This window comes from Suncus etruscus, chromosome 1, assembly GCF_024139225.1.
Source record: "Suncus etruscus isolate mSunEtr1 chromosome 1, mSunEtr1.pri.cur, whole genome shotgun sequence".
NCBI lineage: Eukaryota > Metazoa > Chordata > Mammalia > Eulipotyphla > Soricidae > Suncus > Suncus etruscus.
The window spans coordinates 52102052-52106055 of record NC_064848.1 but is presented as its reverse complement, the minus strand read 5'-3'; the positions used below and the strand labels follow the sequence as shown (position 1 = coordinate 52106055).

The following is a 4004-nucleotide window of genomic DNA, read 5'->3' as shown; positions in this document are numbered from 1 at the left end:
ATAGCCCGGGGGGTGGGGGGTAAAGAAGGGACATTATGGGATGCATGCTGGGAACAGGGGTGGAGGGAGGACAACATTGGTGGTGGAAATGCCCTTGATTCAATGTCACTATGTACCTAAAATACTAATGTGAATAATTTGTAATCCACTTTGGTCAAAATAAAAATTATTAATAAAAAAAATAATGCAGGACTTTGGGCACTTGTACTTACATGAGGCCAACCCCAATTCAGTACAGACACTTCATATGGTCTACTGGCACTTGGAGTAACCTTACTGAACAGAAAGGGTCCTGAGTAAAGCCCGGTGTGACGAAAAAAAAAAAAAAAAGATTCACAGTAGTAGAACCCAGTATATTTAATAATGATTTTCATACTGCTCACTTCCCTGTTAGGAGGATGGACCATGAATTTGATTTGCTTCTCAAGGGAGGTATTCCAAATATGTTTCTCTTCTTCTTCAGCACTAATCTGTGTCTAAACTGAATCTACTTTCTGACAAAACACTTGAGGAGATTCATCAGCTACTCAGGATTACTTTTCCTAGTGCCAAAAGTTAGGACACAGTTAAAGGGATGGATGTTGGAATCCTCTGTGGCTAAAACTCAGCCATCAACAACTTAGTAACTGCAAAATCTCATGATGATTCAATAATAACATAAAATTAAAAAATAATAAAACAAATGGAAATCACAGCATGAAACTAATAAACTACAGGAAAAATAACTGGGAAAATAATTAATTTTCTTTATATATAAGAAAATATAATAAAGGCAAAGTGAATTGCTGGAGTGACAGCACAGCGGTTGGGCATTTGCCTTGCAAGAGGCTGATCCAGGACAGACATAGGTTTAATCCTTGGTGTCCCATGTAGTCCCTTGAGCCAGGAGCTATTTCTGCAAGCATAGCCAGGAGTAACCCCTGAGCATCAGTGGGTGTGGCACCCCACAAGAAAAGGTAAAGAGATTAAATTTTAGCAAATTACAATCCTCAATTGATTAAGGTTGAACTTCAAGCAATAATAAATTATTCACTAGATAGAGGTAAAACAATAAACATTCAAAAAAATGAGATGTAATGTGTTTTCAAGACATTCAAATAAATATTTAAATTTTAAGTTGTAAAAATAAAACTATGCAGAAAAATTGCCCTGGCTATTTACAAAAAAATATTTTAGCATCTAAATACAAAGGAATTATTTTTGGTTTTTACTATAATATTGTTTTCATATATAATATATGTTTTCATATGTTGTTTATGTTATTTCAATGTTAATTACCCAACTGTTTTAGTAAGTCTCTCATTGCAATGTAGAAATAAATTGTGCACAATAAACTTATTTCCTTAAATAAATTATAGTTTATATAACATTAGTTGGGGTGAAGAGGATTGTAGCATCAAATGTTTTGTTATTTAAAGGAATACTAGTGCACATTGTAGACTAAATCAGTATTTCGAAGACAATATAATAAAGTTAGGAGATATGCTGTGATCTACAGAGTGAAGAGGGGGCATTTGTAAAATAAAATGAAAATTTTTCAGAAATGATGTTATGTAAAATAAAGTCTGAAAACTTTGTTCTAAACTAATAAGTATTCAAGATAGTGAAGATAGGTTCTGGGGCCAGAGCGGTGGTGCAAGCGGTAAGGTATTGCCTTGCTCAAGCTAACCTAGAACTGACGTAGTTCGATCATCTGGCATTCCACATGGTCCCCCAAGCCAGGAGCGATTTCTGAGCATAGCCAGGAGTAACCCCTGAGCATCACCGGATGTGACCAAAAACAAAAATGATAGTGGTGCATACTATCACCAACATTTAAGTAACTATCAAAGTAAAAATCAAGGAGGGAGAGACCATGATGGCTGAATGAAAAGTAGCTCACTTAACTCTGTACAACGAGCATGTAGTATGAAGAGTTTGAACTGTGCACTCATCCTGGGAAGGAATTTGAGTGGAGAGTGAAAGTTATATTGGAGAAACTGGAGGAACTGTAAACCTGGTAGTATGTCTGCAGAGAGTTGGCTTAGATTTTCAGTCTGTTGAAAACTGTGTCTTTAGAAAAGATCAGTTACTCATAAAAATAAATAATATGGTGCTTGCTTTGGCAGCACATATACTAAAATTGTAACGATGCAGAGGAGATTAGCATGGCCCCTGCGCAAGGATGACACGCAAATTCGTGAAGCATTCCATATTTTTTAAAAGAAAAAATAAAATAAATAATATATACATATATATAGTATAAGTTAGTATATAATGGAATCTAAATATTGTCTTATTAATATTATGAATATAACAAGAATACAAATGATATATATATAAAACTATCTTATTTACATATAAAGTATTTTTCTACATAGAATATCTCAATGATCAACAAAAACTCCTAAATTATAGCAAAGTTGATAGTTGCAAGTTCAGTATTTCAAATATAATTGATTGAAAAGTTAAAATTAATGGATAGATTAAATTTTAAAATATTTAAATATAAAACAAAATATGTAATTCAGAATTACATTCAGAATAAACATTATATATAAAATATTTATATCACTTATATATAAATTTATATGCTTTATATTTATAAGTATATAATTATATATAAATTATATATAAAATTATATATATGTATTAGTTTAAAGTAAAACATCCTGGCAGAAAAAGACAAAATTATCGATATATTAGGTTATCCTAATTTTTCTGCATATTTAATGAAATATCAATTCCATAATGTTATTTTATGGAAAATTATTATTCTACAGCTGGATATGATATAATAAAAGACCTAGAATTTGCAACCTAATATTGATTGGAAAATGTGAAGAATTGACTCTACAGAGTTCAAGAGTTATTATAAAGGTATTCTAGTCAAAACAGTGTGATTTTACCAATATAATAAAGAGATTTGTGAGACAGTACAGTGTAAACAATCTAACACACTGTTTCCCTGGGCTCAATTTCCATCATTTCATGTGATTCTTTGATCCCCACCAAGAGTGAGCACAGCCATAAATTGACATCACCCAAAAGTAAAATAAGAAAGTGATAGACCATAATATAAGTCATCCAAATGTACACATACAAACTTTGGTTTATTGTTTTTGAGGAACCAAAATATTTCAATGCAGCAAAAATAGTCTATTCAATAAATAACTCTGAAGTAACTGGACATATAGTTGCAAGACATACAACTTGTACCTTTACAACGAATGATTCAAAGTGAAGAATAGACATAAATTTATATATATATATATATATATATGTGTGTGTATATATAAAACTAAATTCATTTAAAAATTCAAATGACTGAGGTTTGTCAGTAATTTTAAAAATAGACAAAAATATAAACTAAATAATGGACTTCATTACAAGTAAGCTATTTTGACCTACTGAGGAAATTGTAAAGAGAATAAGACAAGCTATAGTCATGGAGAAATGTTCTACAAAGACATTTAATAATGCTATTGAATGCTATAATGCTATTTAATATGTTATGCTATTTAAATTACACAAAGAATGCTTACTATCAAAAAATGAGAAAACAATCACCCGATATAAAAATGGGCCCAGAATATTAAGAGATATTGTTTTTCCATTGAAAATTAAAAAGAATTACCTAAAAGACTTTACACATAAAATATCACCATGAAAAATGTTAATTATGTCAATCATGAGTTATCCTCTATAAATATATTTAATAATAAAAATCTAGAACACCACAAACATCAAGTGCAGCTAAGTCTAGATTAGTAGAAACTCTTATTTGTTTTGGGATATAATCAAGCATGATATGATTTTTGCAGTTGAGTATTTTTAAATACAATTTGGTAGATTCTTACTAATTCAACTCCATACTATACAATTCAGCAATTACATACTCTGTGGTTTATCCAAAGAATTTGACAATATATGTCTACACAGAACATGCAAATGATGTTTATAGCAACTTTATTTATAAATGTCAAACCTGGGAGCACCCAAGATGTGCTTCAGTAGGCTAATAA

General features: G+C 30.7%; 1 non-coding gene across 1 annotated transcript; it reads left to right on the top strand.

The window, feature by feature from the left end:
* The first annotated feature begins 2092 nt into the window (after positions 1-2092).
* LOC126025432 (U6 spliceosomal RNA) lies at positions 2093-2199 on the top strand. The gene has a single exon (XR_007501441.1). It is a non-coding gene; the product is annotated as a U6 spliceosomal RNA (small nuclear RNA).
* Positions 2200-4004: the final 1805 nt, after the last annotated feature.